We start from the raw sequence: 17,800 nt of genomic DNA on the forward strand, positions 1-17,800 counted from the left end.
GAAAGAGAGAGAGAGAGAGAGAGAGAGAGAGAGAGAGAGAGAGAGAGAGAGAGAGAGAGAGAGAGAGAGAGAGAGAGAGAGAGAGAGAGAGAGAGAGAGAGAGAGAGAGAGAGAGAGAGAGAGAGAGAGAGAGAGAGAGAGAGAGAGAGAGAGAGAGAGAGAGAGAGAGAGAGAGAGAGAGAGAGAGAGATTTAAATAGAAAATCAGACCACACAGACCCCATGGTCCAGACTTGGTGGTCTGTCCTTAAACCTAAGTGATTTTACATTAATCAGAAGACTCCAAAACGTTGCATTTCTACTCTAGTTGATATTAAGTTGAAGGAAGTGACGGTCGAGCTTATTTTTGAAGGAGTCAATCGTGTTACACTGGACCACTGACGGTGGAAGCTTATTCCATTCTCGCACTACAACGTTGGTGAAGAAACATTTGGTGCAGTCTGAATTTACTTGTCTACATCTGAGGTTTACGCCATAGTTCCTCGTGCGCAAAGTGTCATCGATCATAAACAATGTTGATCTGTCTACATTCGTGAAACCATTAAGTATTTTAAAACATTCGATCAGTTTTCCTCGGAGGCGACGTTTCTCAAGAGAGAACATGTTAAGGGTAGAAAGCCTTTCTTCGTAGGATTTGTTGCGCAAGGAAGGGATCATTTTCGTTGCCCGACGCTGAACACCTTCTAATTTAGCAATATCCTTTGCATGGTGGGGAGACCAAAACTGTACCGCATATTCCAAGTGGGGTCTGACTAAACTGTTGTAGAGCGGGAGTATTACATCTTTATTCTTGAATACAAAGTTTCTTTTAATGAAGCCCAACATTCTGTTCGCTTTATTTGGTGCATCGATGCATTGCTGTGAGAATTTGAGGTTTGACGCGATTTTGACCCCCAAGTCTTTGACGCATTGAACGCTTTTGAGTTTAACGCCGCGCATTTCGTATTCGAACTTCTTATTCCTCGTTCCAACTTGAAGGACCTGGCACTTGTTGTCTTCGTCAGTGAGAACCGAGTTGCCAATCTTTGTGTCGTCTGCAAATTTACTAATGCGGTTATTGAGTAAAACATCCACGTCGTTGATGTAAATAATGAAGAGCACTGGGCCAAGGACCGAGCCCTGAGGGACGCCACTAGTGACAGGCGCCCACTCTGAGTTAAATCCGTCAATCACTACTCTTTGTTGTCTGTTGCTCAACCAATTCGCGATCCATTGGTTTACTTTGACCGTCAATACCTATTTGCTTTAATTTGTAAAATAATTTATGATGCGGACTTATCAAACGCTTTCTGAAATCAAGATAGACTACGTCCAGTGATTTGGTTACGTCATAAACAGTGAAGAGGTCGTTATCAAAGGGAGAGAGAGAGAGAGAGAGAGAGAGAGAGAGAGAGAGAGAGAGAGAGAGAGAGAGAGAGAGAGAGAGAGAGAGAGAGAGAGAGAGAGAGAGAGAGAGAGAGAGAGAGAGAGAGAGAGAGAGAGAGAGAGAGAGAGAGAGAGAGAGAGAGATTTACATAGAAAATCAGACCACACAGACCCCATGGTCCAGACTAGGTGGTCTGTCCTTAAACCTAAGTGATTTTACATTAATCAGATGGTTCCAAAACGTTGCGTTTCTACTCTAGTTAATATTAAGTTCAAGGAAGTGACGGTCGAGCTTGTTTTTAAAGGAGTCAGTCGTGTTACACTGGATCATTTAAAGGTGGGAGCTTATTCCATTTTCGCACTACAACGTTGGTGAAAAAAAATTTGGTGCAGTCTGAATTTATTTGTCTACATTTAAGTTTTATGCCATTGTTCCTCGTTCGCAAAATGTCATCGATCATAAACAATAATTTTGATCTGTCTACATTCGTGAAACCATTAAGTATTTTAAAACATTTGATCAGTTTTCCTCGGAGGCGACGTTTCTCAAGAGAGAATATGTTAAGGGTGGAAAGCCTTTCTTCGTAGGATTTGTTGCGCAAGGAAGGGAACATTTTTATTACTCGACGCTGAACACCTTCTATTTTAGCAATGTCCTTTGCATGGTGGGGAGACCAAAACTGTACCACATATTCCAAGTGGGGTCTGACTAAACTATTGTAGAGCGGAAGTATTACATCTTTATTCTTGAATAAAAAGTTTCTTTTAATGAAGCCCAACATTCTGTTCGCTTTATTTGCTGCATCGATGCATTGATGTGAGAATTTGAGGTTTGATGCGATTTAATCCCCAGGTCCTTAACGCATTGAACACTTGTGAGTTTAACGCTGCGTATTTCGTAATCGAACTTCTTATTTTTGTTCCAACTTGAAGGACCTGGCACTTGTTCACGTTAAAGGGCATCTCCCATTTATCCGACCAAGTTGAAATTTTGTGCAAATCCTCTTGAGGCTTGCCTGTCTTCGCAGTGAGAGAGAGAGAGAGAGAGAGAGAGAGAGAGAGAGAGAGAGAGAGAGAGAGAGAGAGAGAGAGAGAGAGAGAGAGAGAGAGAGAGAGAGAGAGAGAGAGAGAGAGAGAGAGAGAGAGAGAGAGAGAGAGAGAGAGAGAGAGAGAGAGAGAGAGAGAGAGAGAGAGAGAGAGAGAGAGAGAGAGAGAGAGAGAGAATTATGCTCCTCTACAAGGCCCAGGTAAGATCCTACCTGGAGTGGGGCTCTGACCTGATGTCCAGCGCTACCACACCTGCAGAGACTGGACAAGGTGGAGCGACGGGTGCAGCGACTGTTACAGGAGAACAACCCCCAGCCGCCCCCTCAGGATATTATACATCTAGACACTCTGGAGCACCGCCGGGACGTCGCTGCGCTGGTGGTGTTCCACAAGGCCCAGGTACAAGGAGTACCACACCTGGCGAGGCTGAGGCTCTCGAGAGGCTGTGAGAGATACGAGAACGGTACTCTCCAGCCACGAGCAGGTCGGGGTGCCGAGGTCACGCGCCAGCCAGCACCAGCGGACCTTCACCTCCAGGGTGTCCCGCCTGTGGAACACATTCACTGCAGCAGGGCCAACAGTGAGGGATATGTCCACCCAGCAGGTAAAAGTGGCTGCTCACAGGTGGCGAAGAACATGCCCCACACCACTAGTGATGCTAAATACACAGTGAACAAGTGTAAAGGGCTTTTGAAATAATGCACAAGAAAAAGTGACATTTTAAACCCTGAAAAGTGCACACTGAAACATATGCTACTCGAACGATCGCATAAAGTGTCGTCGACAAAAACAAATATGTTGTGTACTATAGATTCGTCAGTTTAAGAGAGAGAGAGAGAGAGAGAGAGAGAGAGAGAGAGAGAGAGAGAGAGAGAGAGAGAGAGAGAGAGAGAGAGAGAGAGAGAGAGAGAGAGAGAGAGAGAGAGAGAGAGAGAGAGAGAGAGAGAGAGAGAGAGAACGTGGAGTGGACGAACCGTATACAAGTGTTGCGAACAGGGTATACTGGGTTTCATCTCAAGGAGCGTAAGCAATAGGAACGCTGAGGTCATCTCCAAACTCTACTTAGCTCTAGTTAGACCTCACCTAGATTACGCGGTCCAGTTCTGGTCACCCTACTATAGAATGGATATCAAGATGTTAGAATCTGTACAGAGAAGGATGACAAAAATGATTCAGGGTGTGAGAAACTTGCCCTATGAGGATAGACTTAAGCATTTAAATCTACACTCTATTGAAAGGAGAAGGTTGAGAGGAGGCCTTATCGAGGACTATAAATCGATGAAGGGCTTTAATAAAGGGATGTCAACAGGGTTCTGGTAGTAAGGAGCCAGGTAGAACACGTATCATGGTTCTAAGTTAGATAAATTCAGATTCAGCAAAGACATAGGCAAGAACTGGTTCACAACAGAATGGTGGATGAGGAACAGGCTTGACAGTTATGTTGGGGTGCCAACAATTATGATACATCTGGAAGAGACTGGATAAATTCATGGATAGTGAGGTAAGGTGTTAGGATAACAGGATGCCGTATAGGCCGACCAGCCTCTTGCAGACTCCTTACGTTCTATGTTAAATCACAGCAACCTCAAATGAAGAGCTTTTAATAAACACACCAAGTCCTGACCAGCACCACGCCGCCTTCCCCTGAACACCAAGGTATATCGCTGCATCCTGCCAGCCCTAACACATGACTCCAGACACTTGGCGTTGCACGTGGGTCAATACTTTAGACAGCCAAGATCCGCACAGAGAAGAATAGAGAAAGATGCTGGGTACATGGAGACAGATAGAGAGATAGATGGGAGATAGAGTAGAGAAGAGAAGAAGAAACAAGAAGAGATTGATATAGATAGATAGATGATAGATATGGGAGATGGAGATGGAGAAGAAGAAAGAAGAAACAAGAAGAGAAGAGAGAGAGAGAGAGAGAGAGAGAGAGGGAGAGAGAGAGAGAGAGAGAGAGAGAGAGAGAGAGAGAGAGAGAGAGAGAGAGAGAGAGAGAGAGAGAGAGAGAGAGAGAGGAGAGAGAGAGAGAGAGAGAGAGAGAGAGAGAGAGAGAGAGAGAGAGAGAGAGAGAGAGAGAGAGAGAGAGAGAGAGAGAGAGAGAGAGAGAGAGAGAGAGAGAGAGAGAGAGAGAGAGAGAGAGAGAGAGAGAGAGAGAGAGAGAGAGAGAGAGAGAGAGAGAGAGAGAGACAGACAGACAGACAGAGAGAGCATCATCAATAGGTAACAAACACAAAATAAAGATAATCCAACGACAAACAAGACGAGAAATGGACTCGGCGGGACACACCACGCGGAGAACTGACATCAGGAGGACAGCCAACTCAACAGTGACAACCCAGAACATGTACAAGTCAGGGCGGGCAGAGGGCGAGCAGGTGGAGAGATTACATGAGAGTGGGACCATTTGCCGGAGCAGGATGGAGTACACTAACATCAAAACAGAAAAAGGTAGAGGAATTGACAATTGAGAAAGGCCTTTGTAACAGACTAGTAATAGCTAAGATGGTGAAGATTAGAGGTTTGCAGTTACTAAAGTTCGAGCATTTGCCGGAGCAGGATGGCGTAATTCAACATCAAACAGAGCAAGGTGAAGGAATAGAGATGGACCATCTAGAAAGACCTCTGTTCTGCCGTAGACTGACGATATGAAGCTTTACAGTGTCAATCCCTCAAAGTTAGAGCATTTGCCAGAGCAGGATGAAGAAGCTCAATACATAGAAACATAGAAACATAGAAACCTAACATAGAAAGGTGGAGGACGTTGCTGGAAAGGCCTTTGTTTGTATTGACTAAAGGGCAAGCCTTAAGATGAAGATTAGATTAAGTTTGAGTATTTGCCAAACCACGATGGAGTATAATATCAGAGAAAGGTGGAGGACGTTGGGAAAGGCCTTGTTCTGCAGTAGACTAGCAATGCCTGAAGATGAAGATTATATTGTTAAGAGTATTTGCCAAAGCACGATGGAGTAATATATCAAACAGAGAGGGGTGGAGGACGTTGGGAAAGGCCTCTGCTGCAGTGGACTAGTAATGACTGAAGATTATGAAGGCCAGAGGGGTTAGGTTAGGTTAGGTGGGGTTAGGAGAGGGAGGACGTTGGGAAAGGCCTCCATCCTGCAGTGGACTAGTAATGGGTGAAGATTATGAAGATCAGATTGACTAGTGGCGTTAGGTGGGGTCAGGTTCACGGAGCTGCCTTGTATACGCCCACCGGCCTCTGCAGACTCCTTTGGTTGTATTGGCAGACACTTCCGCCTTCACACCAACTATTTCCAAAGGCCAAAAGGGATCAATTGGTTCTCATGAGAGTGTTTTCAGGTTCATGGTACAGAAGAAGAATCAAACTACTATTAGGACCATTAAATACTCCTGAAATACCGAAACTCATACGAAAACCGTGTCAAGTATGTGAGCTCGGCGCCGAAATGGGTTAAGATTCGTTTAGTACCGTGCCAGTATCTCATTACCTACTTTATGAAACATCAGTATCTCTTCATATATCTTTTCTACAAACCTTCAACAGTCATGGAGACGCTTTGAAAATCCAATTCAAGACTTTTTTGCTATTGAAAATAGGGATAATGTTTACGAAAGCGCGTCGCCTCCCCTGGCGGCGGCCGCGGCGACACTGCAGGCTGGTGTTGCGAGAAATACGTCCTCGCCGAAATAAGTCACATACATGTGGGGGTCCCCAGAAGGGGTTCAAGGGGCGCAGCCCCCTGTTAGTAGGTCAAAGTTCGGATGGAGAAGTTTAACCATGCTCCCCGACCCTACCCTTTGCGAAAGTTATTTACGGCCGCGGCGACTGCAGCGTCGCCGCGGCCGTCGCCAGAGGAGGCGACGCGCTTCCTAAACATACAGCACGTTAGTTTCATTTTCATGAGTTCATAATCATGACGCAATAAGTAAAGCGCCTGGATAAGCTCCCAACTGAACACAAAACACTACGAAAATTCCTTGTTTAGTTTTTTTTTCACATTTGTTACCTTTTTATGCCCTTGAACTGACTCCTCTGCTGTAAGGGAAAAAAAAATATACAAGGAATTTTCGTCGTGTTTGTGTTCGGTTGGGGAGCTTACAAACGTGCTGTACTGGACTGTAAGACTGGCCCTTAACATCAGGTTCTTTTTTTCGCTACCTTTTATTTGCATTATATTCGTCACACATGAGTCATCCTTTACTTTTAGTTGTTGTTGTTTCATGGGAACCCTGGAGCCGAGATTTAGTCAGATGAGAGTGTGACGTCATCATGCTGTGCGTGAACGACTGTGTATTCTTATAGTATTTCCGCGAGAAACTATGTAGAGGTGTACAGATAGAACCTAGAAGAGGGTAAGTGGAGGAAGAAAAGGAGGAAGAGGAGGAAGCAGCGGAAGAGGTGGAGGAAGACTTTAATCCAGACCCAGTCATTCGTAGATAAAACTTTCTCTCATAAGGATTGAACCCCATTTTGCTTCCCCATCTCTCTTTCATAACATTGACCCGTTCAGTCATTTTTTCCGACATACTCATAGAATAAGTTCCGCACAATGGCAATATAAATAAAAAAGCTGCATGCTGAACTTTCATCAACATCAAATGAAACTCCTATGATGTGAAAACTCAATGAATCAATGAAAGAAAAGAAAAAAAGAGAAAAAGCACTTGATGGCAGCTATTTTTTTCGTGTGTTTGTGTTAGGAGAAGTGGTGAACAGACTTTTTGTGTGTCATTGTTTTACCTTTGAGCTGCTTCCTGTGATGCGAAAATAAACAGATAAATGGGAGAGAAAAGAATAGAAAAAGCACATTATGGTGACTGTTTTCTGATGGTGGGAGAAGTGGTTATCGTTTTTGTGTGTGTAAAGTGTGTTAATGTTTGCCTGCTATGATGCGAAAATAAATATATAAATGGGAGAGAAAAAAGAAAACACATGATGGTGAGTGTTTTCTGATTGTGGGAGAAGTGGTTGGTGTTTTTTAGTGAGTGTGTTTTGTTTGTCCTTGAGCCGCCTCCTGTGATGCCAAGAAATGAATAAATAATTAACAGTGCATATCCTTAACCAAACAAGAGGACACTCGACTTATACATGACAACTCCTAGGCCGGTATTCTCAGACGCTTCTGTCTCTCATAAAAACTTTTTCCACAGGGGTCAAAGCAGATCAGTCTGATTCTCATGAGTGTTTTTTTTTTTAGGTCCATAATACAGATAGGAGGTCAGACTACCACCAGGGTCATTAAACTACCCCTGGCAATACCCACAACGCCTACGAAAGCTGTGTGTGTGTGTGTGTGTGTGTGTGTGTGTGTGTGTGTGTGTGTGAGAGAGAGAGAGAGAGAGAGAGAGAGAGAGAGAGAGAGAGAGAGAGAGAGAGAGAGAGAGAGAGAGAGAGAGAGAGAGAGAGAGAGAGAGAGAGAGACGGAGAGAATTAAATAAATAAATTCATAGATGGAGAGCAAGGATGAAAGAAAGGGAGAAATAGAATGAAACAAAGAGAAAAATAAAGAGACAGACGACTAAAGAGAAGTGGGCCCCGATGCGAATGTTAGGAAACTCTAGCGGGCCGTCCTCGTGAGCGTCAGCACTCTCACTGGTGTTTTCTCTCGGCAGGTGTGTGGTGCAATGTACACCTGAATGATGTTAATTGGTGAACAGCTTCCTACCAAGTAAAATCAATCCATCAATCAATCAGAGAAGGAAAATATAATAAAAAAGAAAATGGAATGAGAAATAAAAGGGAAACGGATGCTGCGTCGCAAGCCGTCGCGAGGATTCCTTTGGATGCTTGTGCGCGTTTCCCAGGCCCGTCGGTCTTCCATCCCTGAACCGATAAACGCGGTGACCGGCGCCTTCACAGTAATTATGATTAATTTTATAATCCAGTCTGGTAGTTTTAAGAAGCGAGTTCTTGCATCCTCGCCTCGGCGGGTGGAGCGCCAGCGAGCCCAAGGTCTCCTGGCGAGCATGGCAGGAATGGAGGGCTCCAGGCAGGCTCCTCGGCGTCCCTCCGGGCCCCGACGGAGGTGCCGGAGATCTTCCGGCTACAAACCCGGGCAGGTGGAGCTCGTTAGCCGTGGTAGGCAATCTGCCTAGGAGAGCAAACTCTATACAAACCCGGGCAGGTGAGGCTCGTTAGCCGTGGTAGGCAATTCACCTAGGAGAGCAAACTCTAAACAAACCTGGGCAGGTGAGGCTCGTTAGCCGTGGTAGGCAATTCACCTTGGAGAGCAAACTCTAAACAAACCCGGGCAGGTGGAGGTCGTTAGCCGTGGGAGGCAATTCACCCAGGAGAGCAACCTGAACAATACAAACCCGGGCAGGTGGAGGTCGTTAGCCGTGGAGGCAATTCACCTAGAGAGCAAACCTGAACAATAAACCCGGCCAGGTGGAGCCTGTCAGCCGTGGTAGGCAATTCACCTAGAGAGCAAACTCTAAACAAACCCGGGCAGGTGGAGGTCGTTAGCCGTGGGAGGCAATCCGCCTAGGAGAGCAAACTCTAAACAAACCCGGGCAGGTGGAGCTCGTTAGCCGTGGTAGGCAATTCACCTAGAGAGCAAACTCTAAACAAACCTGGGCAGGTGAGGCTCGTTAGCCGTGGGAGGCAGTTCACCTAGGAGAGCAAACTCAAACAAACCCGGGCAGGTGAGGCTCGTTAGCCGGGAGGCACCACCTAGAGAGCAAACTCCGAACAACAAACCTGGGCAGGTGAGGCTCGTTAGCCGTGGTAGGCAATTCACCTAGGAGAGCAAACTCCAACAACAAACCCGGGCAGGTGGAGCCTGTTAGCCGTGGGAGGCAATTCACCCAGAGAGCAAACCTGAACAACAAACCCGGGCAGGTGAGGCTCGTTAGCCGTGGTAGGCAATTCACCTAGGAGAGCAAACTCCGAACAACAAACCCGGGCAGGTGGAGCTCGTAAGCCGTGGTAGGCAATAATCCTAGGAGAGCAAACTCCGAACAAACCTGGGCAGGTGAGGCTCGTTAACCGTGGTAGGCAATTCACCTAGGAGAGCAACCCGAACAACAAACCCGGGCAGGTGGAGCTCGTTAGCCGTGGGAGGCACCACCTAGAGAGCAAACTCGAACAACAAACCCGGGCAGGTGGAGCTCGTTAGCCGTGGTAGGCAATTCACCTAGGAGAGCAACCTGAACAACAACCCCGGGCAGGTGGAGCTCGTCAGCCGTGGTAGGCAATACACCTAGGAGAGCAAACTCCGAACAACAAACCCGGGCAGGTGGAGCTCGTCAGCCGTGGTAGGCAATCTGCCTAGGAGAGCAAACTCCGAACAATAAACCCGGGCAGGTGGAGCTCGTCAGCCGTGGTAGGCAATCTGCCTAGGAGAGCAAACTCCGAACAATAAACCCGGGCAGGTGGAGCTCGTCAGCCGTGGTAGGCAGTCTGCCTAGGAGAGCACACTCCGAACAATAAACCCGGGCAGGTGGAGCTCGTCAGCCGTGGTAGGCAATCTGCCTAGGAGAGCAAACTCCGAACAATAAACCCGGGCAGGTGGAGGTCGTCAGCCGTGGTAGGCAATTCACCTAGGAGAGCAAACTCCGAACAATAAACCCGGGCAGGTGGAGGTCGTCAGCCGTGGTAGGCAGTCTGCCTAGGAGAGCAAACTCTAAATAAACCCGGGCTTGTGGTGCTCGTTATACTGTCGTAGACAATCCACGCGATGGGAACACCAAAGAAAAGGAAAATAAAAAGGAACACCAGAAAAATGGAAAATACAGAAACGAAACATCAAGAAAAGAAATAAAAAGATCATCCACCTTTAGGCCCTAACATCGCCAAAATTATGGGTGGGTCTCTTCTGGGGAGAAAGCGGCTCACCCAGACCAAAGAACATCAACAAAAGGATGATATGAATAAATGAACATAAAAAAAACAAAGAAAAACATCAAGGAAAGAAAAATATAACAAACATCATCCACCTTCCGGCCCTGACTAACATCACCAAAATTATGGGTGGGTCTCTTCTGGGGAGAAAGCGGCTCACCCAGACCAAAGAACATCAACAAGGGATGATATAGAAAAGAACACCCAAAAAATATGGAAAAAGAACAGAAAAAACATCGAAAAAGAAAAGCAACAGAAATAAATGAGCAACATCGAGAAAAGAGAAATACAAAGAAACATCATCCACCTTTCGGCCCCAAACAACATCACCAAAATTATGGATGGGTCTCTTCTGGGAGGAAAGCGGCTCATCCAGACCAAGGAACATCAACAAAAGGATGATGGGAAAAAAATAACAACAAAAAACATCAAAAAGAAGTAAAAAGAAAAAGAACAGGAAAACATCGAAAAAGAAAACAAATGCAATAAGAAGAACGAAAAACACGACATCAAGAAAAGAAAATAAAACAAACATCATCCACCTTTCGGCCCTAACAACATCTCCAAAATTATGGGTGGGTCTCTTCTGGGAGGAAAGCGGCTCACCCAGACCAACGAACATCAACAAAAGGATGATAGGAAAAAAGAACACCAAAAACATCAAAAAAGAAAACCAACAGCAAGAAAATCCAAAGGAAAAAAGAAAGAAAAAGAAAAGAAAAAGAAAACAAATAGAAAAAAAGAAAAGAAAGAAAGAAAAGGAAAAAGAAAAAACAAAATAACAAAATAAAATATAAATAAATAAACAAAATAATATAAATAAATAAATAAATAAATACAGAATATAGTAAAATTAACTAAATGACTCTAACTGCTTAACTAGCTATCAAACTATCTATTTAACTTAGCGTGCGTGCGTGTGTGTGTGTGTGTGTGTGTGTGTGTGTGTGTGTGTGTGTGTGTGTGTGTGTGTGTGTGAGAGAGAGAGAGAGAGAGAGAGAGAGAGAGAGAGAGAGAGAGAGAGAGAGAGAGAGAGAGAGAGAGAGAGAGAGAGAGTCCACCAATTAAACAAAGACTGCTCGTATTGCGTCATTTTCACTGCACGAACCAAAACACATAAAAGGCGCGAGTCATTTACGTCTGCATCAAAAACACGTCAACAAATAACACAACGCTTGAAATGCATTGCGCGTCACTCACATCCTATTACTGCAACGTCAAATTTACCTGATATGTTCGGACGGAAATATAAACACGACTATAAACACGGATCTAAGGTCTTCTATATATGCTACTGGATTCCCTACAGGCACTTGTTGACGGTCTGTTCTTAGCGTCGTGACCCTGAGTGCGCGTCTCTGATTCAAGCCGTATTCTTAACGTGTCGGCATCTGACTTCGCCTGTTTCAAAATTCCTCTCGGAGAAGTTGCTGGGTTATGCATGGACTGTTTTGTGGGAGAAGATAAATGTTTTCCACTGGAGTTCTTAGCATGAGGGAAAAGCAACAACAGTGTAGCAAAAGTGGCAATCTATCGAGTCTCAAATCTGAAACCCACGTCGCTCCGCCTCTTTGTAACGAAGACCTTGTGTATACAGAGACTTAGGAAAGGAAAGAATGCGCCTCACTGCCTTTATTTATATATGTTTTCCTTGCATCAAAGGAAGGTCAAATTGAACGTAGGGAAAACTTCGCAAGCAATTCAGACTCTTTCGTCTCTTGAAACTTTTATGAATTGAAAACAGCGCCGCGGGGCAGAGAACGAGATACCCAGATCATGACAGTCTGCTTACCTATAGGGATTCTGAGTCTCCAGCTACGGCCGTGTTCTCAAACCTTTCAGGGCCTACACACCCACACTTGATAAGGCTTTGGTAGAGTCTGTGTTGGTATTTCTATGGTTAATTTTATGAGCTTAGTGATAGTTTCACAAGGCCTCTGCGCCATGAGTGTGAAAATGACACATTATCAAACCTTTCAGGGCACACCCACACTTGATAAGGCTTTGATATAGGTTGTGTTAGTATTTCCATGTTTAGTTTTACGATCCTAATGACAGTTTGACCATGAACGTGGAAAAGACACATTCTAAAACCTTTCTTGGCTTACACATCCACATTTGATAAGGCTTTGATTGAGACAGTGTTAGTATTTCCATGGGTAGTTCAGCGAGCCTAATGATAGATGGACAAGGCTTCTGCACGATGAGTAAGAAACACATACATGAGAACCCGACTAATCTCCTTTGTGGCCTTGAGAATTAGACGCTGTGAGAGCCGAAAGCGTCTGAGAATTCAGACCCAAATGTCTTCTTATAGACGACAGCAGAGGCGCTAACAGACAGAAGGCCACAGCTAGCAACACAAGGCAGAACAGGTCGAAAAATAAAGGCTAATGAGCACGTACTAATAAATTAATCCAGAATTGTTTTGGGGGGAAACTTTGAATAATGGAAACCCGATGAAAAAATACCTATAATTTTTTTAACGAGTTAAAGTAGTATAAATAAATATTGTTTATGAGGCGCTTTGATGAATATAATTATACTAATGATGCCGGGAAAATTCCTACCCCCGCCCCCCCAACACACATACACAGATACTAACAAACCAACAAACATACACACTCTTATATCTATCTGTCTATATCTATTTATTTATTATCTATCTCTATATCTATCTGTATCTTATGTCTATCTATCTATCTATCTATTTACATATTTCACGCTATCTCTGTCTACTTATCTATCAGAAGTGGAATTGGATCTTTAACAAACAGCGACGGTGCACTAGTGACTGACAGCCAACACGTTGCAAACCTATTAAACAATTACTTTTCCTCGGTGTTTAATAATAACAGTCCTCCCGCCACCACCACCAACACCAGTACTAATGTAAATCCCGAGCATGCATTGTCTAACTTTGAAATAAAACCCGATGAAGTCCTTACAGCCCTCAAATCACTTAAAACAAATAAAAGTCCTGGACCTGACGAAGTATATCCAACTCTGCTGAAAGAAACAAAGAGCGAAATACTCTCCTCCCTCACAACCGTATTCAATATGTCCTTGCGACAAGGCATCGTCCCTTCAGATTGGAAAAAGGCTAACGTGACACCGATTTTTAAGAAAGGAGACAAAAAGTACCAGGTAATTACAGGCCCATTAGTCTAACTTCGGTTGTAGGTAAGCTACTTGAGGGCATAATTAGAGACAAAATTGTGAGTTACCTGAAAGCCACTCATTGATTGGGGACTCACAACATGGCTTCCGAAACAAAAGATCCTGCCTATCAAACCTATTAACCTTTTATAACGACCTCTTCACTGTTTATGACGTAACCAAATCACTGGACGTAGTCTATCTTGATTTCCAGAAAGCGTTTGATAAAGTCCCGCATCATAAATTACTTTACAAATTAAAGCAAATAGGTATTGACGGTCAAGTAAACCAATGGATCACGAATTGGTTGAGCAACAGACAACAAAGAGTAGTGATTGACGGATTTAACTCAGAGTGGGCGCCGGTCACTAGTGGCGTCCCTCAGGGCTCGGTTCTTGGCCCAGTGCTCTTCATTATTTACATCAACGACGTGGATGTTGGACTCAATAACCGCATTAGCAAATTTGCAGACGACACAAAGATTGGTAACTCGGTTCTGACTGACGAAGACAGGCAAAGCTTCCAAGAGGATTTGCACAAAATTTCAGCTTGGTCGGATAGATGGGAGATGCCCTTTAACGTAGACAAGTGCCAGGTCCTTCAAGTTGGAACGAGGAATAAGAAGTTCGAATACGAAATGCGCGGCGTTAAACTCAAAAGCGTTCAATGCGTCAAGGACTTGGGGGTCAAAATCGCGTCAAACCTCAAATTCTCACAGCAATGCATCGATGCAGCAAATAAAGCGAACAGAATGTTGGGCTTCATTAAAAGAAACTTTGTATTCAAGAATAAAGATGTAATACTCCTGCTCTACAACAGTTTAGTCAGACCCCACTTGGAATATGCGGTACAGTTTTGGTCTCCCCACCATGCAAAGGATATTGCTAAATTAGAAGGTGTTCAGCGTCGGGCAACGAAAATGATCCCTTCCTTGCGCAACAAATCCTACGAAGAAAGGCTTTCTACCCTTAACATGTTCTCTCTTGAGAAACGTCGCCTCCGAGGAAAACTGATCGAATGTTTTAAAATACTTAATGGTTTCACGAATGTAGACAGATCAACATTGTTTATGATCGATGACACTTTGCGCACGAGGAACAATGGCGTAAAACTCAGATGTAGACAAGTAAATTCAGATTGCACCAAATTTTTCTTCACCAACGTTGTAGTGCGAGAATGGAATAAGCTTCCACCATCAGTGGTCCAGTGTAACGCGATTGACTCCTTCAAAAATAAGCTCGACCGTCACTTCCTTCAACTTAATATGAACTAGAGTAGAAATGCAACGTTTTGGAGTCTTCTGATTAATGTAAAATCACTTAGGTTTAAGGACAAACCACTAAGTCTGGACCATGGGGTCTGTGTGGTCTGATTTTCTTTGTAAATCTATGTAAATCTATGTAAATCTATATATAATTACTTAGCCTGTATATCTGTCTATATTACCTATTAAACCAGCCTTGTATATATCCATCGATCTATCTCTCTAACCTTACCATAACCTAACCATTCCCAGAAGAAGCCAGGAGCAGCCCCGCACACAACACATGCCACGACACACTCACGTTCCGCCCTGTAGTAACCCGACACACACACGGCATGCCCAAGGACTGCACCAGGTTACCCGAGGCTGCGCAACGTACCTGTGGAAAGAAATGAAGATAAATTACTTTGTTTTACCTATGAATGAGATGCCTGCAGAGGGAGAGAGGGAGAGAGAGGGAGGGAGGGGGAGGGGGAAGAGAAAGGGGAAGGAGAGAGAGAGAGAGAGAGAGAGAGAGAGAGAGAGAGAGAGAGAGAGAGAGAGAGAGAGAGAGAGAGAGAGAGAGAGAGAGAGAGAGAGAGAGAGAGAGAGAGAGAGAGAGAAGGGGAAAGGGGAGAGAGAGAGAGAGAGGGGGGGGGGGAGGGTGTGTGTGTGGTGGTGTGTGTGTGTGTGTGTGTGTGTGTGTGTGTGTGTGTGTGTGTGACTGTATCTACCCCAACCACCCAGACACACACACACACACACACACACACACACATACAATAAATACATATCTACCTCTACCATCATCATCAGTACAATAAAACCACAACAAAAATACACATCACCACCACCTTCATCACCACCACCTCCTCGCGGCCACGTGAGCGGGCCATGAGCACAAGCACAACACACAGCGCCGCGCCTCGACAAACACACACGACTTACATGCAAGAAAGGACGGCAAGCACGGGGAGAAAAAGCCTTGTGTGTGTGTGTGTGTGTGTGTGTGTGTGTGTGTGTGTGTGTGTGTGTGTGTGTGTGTGTGTGTGTGTGTGTGTGTGTGTGTGTGTGTGTGTGTGTGTTATGATGACGCAGGACGGGGAGCCATAAACGTAAGCTAGGAGATGAGAAGTGAGGTGATAAAAGAAAATATAAAGAAAAGAAACAAAAAAATAAAAAGAAAACGAAGGAAAAATACAAATGGAAAAAGAAAAAGAAGTACAAGAACCACAACAAAAACAAGAACAACAAGAACAAGAAAAAAGAAGAGAAAGAAGACAAACAAGGAAAAGAAGAAAACAAACTACCACCACCATCGTAACCACCACCACCACCACCACCACCACGTTCCCTTCCTTTACATAAGTCATATCTAAAGAGGCCAAAAAAGACAGTTTCCTCACGCTCATGGTGCAGAAACTTAATCAAACTACCACCAGGGTCATAAAGCTACCCCTGGAAATGCCCACAAATCCCACGAAAGCCTTGTTAAGTGTATGTCCTTGGGCGACGAAAGGTTTAAGAACATGACCCAGAGAGCGTTAAGAACATAAGAACATAAGAACGCAGGAGTCTGCAAGAGGCCGGTAGGCCTGTACGAGGCAGCTCCTTTGACCCTAAGCTCCCGTGTATCTAACCCCACCTAATATCGCTGTCCATGAATTTATCTAGTCTATTTTTGAATGTGACAATTGTATTGGCACTCACCACATGACTGCTAAGCCTATTCCACTCATCCACCACCCTATTAGTAAACCAATTTTTGCCTATGTCCCTGTTGAATCTGAATTTATCCAGTTTAAACCCGTTACTTCGTGTCCTACCCGGTTCTCTTACCAACAAAACCTTATGAATGTCTCCCTTATTAAAGCCCTTCATCCATTTATAAACCTCGATCATGTCTCCACGCACCCTTCGCCTTTCTAGAGAATGCAGGTTTAACTGTTTGAGTCTTTCCTCGTATGTCAAGTTTCTCAACCCATGAATAATCTCAGTCATACTCCTATTCACCGATTCTATCATTTTGATCTCCATTCTATAGTAGGGTGACCAGAACTGAACCGCATAGTCAAGATGAGGTCTAACTAATGCTAAATATAGTTTGAGGAAGACTTCGGGGCTTCTGTTGCTTACGCTCCTTGAAATAAATCCCATTACCCTATTAGCTCGATTTCTAGCTTGAATGCATTGTGCCCTTGGACGGAGATCAGAGCTCACTAAGACCCCTAAATCCCTCGCAGACAGACTACTTATGAGAGTGTCATTTAAGCAATAGTTATGTGAGTTGTTTTCTACCTACACTCAGAATACTGCACTTCCCTACATTGAACTCCATCTGCCATTTATCCGCCCAGTCATATAATCTGTTGAGTTCACCTTGGAGAATACTAGCGTCCTGATCCGACTCAATTACTCTACCGATCTTGGTATCATCTGCAAATTTACTAACATCACTACTAATTCCTGTGTCTAAGTCATTGATATAAATAATAAACAAAAGTGGACCTAATACCGAACCTTGTGGGACCCCACTCGTAACACATCCCAGTCAGATCTTTTACCATTGATTTGCACTCTTTGCTTCCTATTGCTAAGCCACGCCTTGACCCAGTTCAAAACTTTACCCTCTACTCCGTGAGCCTGTAATTTAAGCAACAGTCGTTGGTGAGGAACTTTGTCAAACGCTTTACTAAAATCAAGATAGATTACATCATAATTTTCATCTCTGTCAACCGCCTCAAATACTTTATTGTAGAAGGACAAGAGATTGGTGAGGCATGACCTACCTTTTGTGAACCCATGCTGCGAGTCGTGAATTAAGCTATGTTTCTCTAAATGCTCCTGAATGTTCCTGGCTATTATGGACTCCAGCATCTTGCCTATAACCGATGTTAAGCTAATTGGGCGATAGTTTGAAGCAACTGACCTGTCCCCTTTTTAAAATCGGCGTCACATTAGCTACTTTCCATAGGCTCGGCACATAGTTATATTTACCGACATCTTAAAGATGTCGGTTAGTGGGTCACTGATTATATCACCTAGCTCCTTTAATACCCTCGGAAATATCCCGTCAGGACCTGGCGACTTGTTCTTCTTAAGCTTATCTATCTCATCCTGAACTACTTGCCTGGTAATGATTATATCCTCAATTTATCG

At 44.3% G+C, this 17,800-nt stretch overlaps 1 long non-coding RNA gene across 1 annotated transcript; it reads left to right on the top strand.

The window, feature by feature from the left end:
* Window positions 1–9,239: 9,239 nt before the first annotated feature.
* On the top strand, window positions 9,240–10,298 carry LOC126989908 (uncharacterized). Its single transcript, XR_007743851.1, has 3 exons — window positions 9,240–9,305; window positions 9,567–9,770; window positions 9,839–10,298. It is a non-coding gene; the product is annotated as an uncharacterized LOC126989908 (long non-coding RNA).
* The last annotated feature ends 7,502 nt before the right edge of the window (window positions 10,299–17,800 follow it).

The sequence above is a fragment of the Eriocheir sinensis genome, unplaced genomic scaffold (assembly GCF_024679095.1).
Source record: "Eriocheir sinensis breed Jianghai 21 unplaced genomic scaffold, ASM2467909v1 Scaffold1373, whole genome shotgun sequence".
In the NCBI taxonomy this organism is placed as follows: Eukaryota; Metazoa; Arthropoda; class Malacostraca; order Decapoda; family Varunidae; genus Eriocheir; species Eriocheir sinensis.